Below are 1111 nucleotides of genomic sequence, written 5' to 3'. Positions count from 1 at the left end.
ATGTACTTAGACTTCCCCATTGATGGCGAACCTTTAGGCCATATCTCCTTCTAGCTGTTTGCAAATAAAGTCTCAAAGACAGTAGAAAAAGTCCAAGCTCGGTGAACTGTAGAGAAAGGGTTTGGTTACAATGATTCCTGCTTTCACAGAATTTTTCCTGGGTTTCTGTGCCAGAGAGGTGACTTCATACACCATAATGATGCTGGTGGCAAATCCATCTATATAGAGGGAGAAGTTTGACAATGAGAACTTGATGATGACGCGCAGAGGTCCTGACATCCTGTTTATGGCAAATGCTGGGAGCCCATTACAAATGGTTCCCAGGTTTTTTATCTGTACTGCTAAGACTGAATGGATGGAGGACAGGCACGTAGCCTTGAGAGAAGACATGAACATTGTGGAAGCCATGGAGCGCTTTGGGGCCAGGAATGGCAAGACAAGCAAAAAGATCATCATTGCTGACTGTGGACAACTCTAATATGATCTGTTTTCTCTTAGTCACCAGGCCAATCCTTCTATAGCTCCAGAGATCACGCTGCTAGCCGCCTCCCATGCCCCCGCTGTGTGCTGTTGCCACAGTTGTTTGAATTCTGTGTTTTCCACATTCCCCTCCAAGTTTACCAGGATTGCAGTTACGTTTATAATTATGAAATAAAAGCTAGACAACACTATTGTCTGCCGCGGGCTGCTCCAGTTGGGAGAGGCTTAAAAGCCTGAGGTTTAGGGTCTTGAAGAAGGGAACACGAAGGTGGGTAGAAGTTTGGCGAAGGGACGATGAAAGAACACGAGACAAACAGTCAAGTGATCTTGATGATTTTAATTCTCAGTCACTCTATTTCCCCTTCTTCTTTCTTACCTTGCTTATTACATTTAACATGATACATTTATATTCCATTTTTACAATTAGAGGCTTAATCAACAGCCAGAAAAACAACAAGAGTAAGAATAAAGTTTACGTTATTTTCTTACACACAGCTATTTTTTATGGTCATGGTTCCTTGGAGAGCATGAAAGGCTATTCTTAATGGTCATGGTTCCTTGATAATTGGAGAGCCTGTTAGACAATGGCTTTTAGCTTAAACATTTTCTTTTTAAACCTGTTTTTAAACCT

At 41.8% G+C, this 1111-nt stretch overlaps 1 pseudogene; it reads left to right on the top strand.

Annotated features, from left to right (window-relative positions):
* On the top strand, nucleotides 1–462 carry LOC102870041 (annotated as a pseudogene).
* Nucleotides 463–1111: the final 649 nt, after the last annotated feature.

Source organism: Elephantulus edwardii, unplaced genomic scaffold, assembly GCF_000299155.1.
Source record: "Elephantulus edwardii isolate Elephantulus edwardi_28Jun2011 unplaced genomic scaffold, EleEdw1.0 scaffold00151, whole genome shotgun sequence".
Lineage (NCBI taxonomy): Eukaryota > Metazoa > Chordata > Mammalia > Macroscelidea > Macroscelididae > Elephantulus > Elephantulus edwardii.
This window is presented reverse-complemented; position numbering and strand designations above follow the sequence as displayed.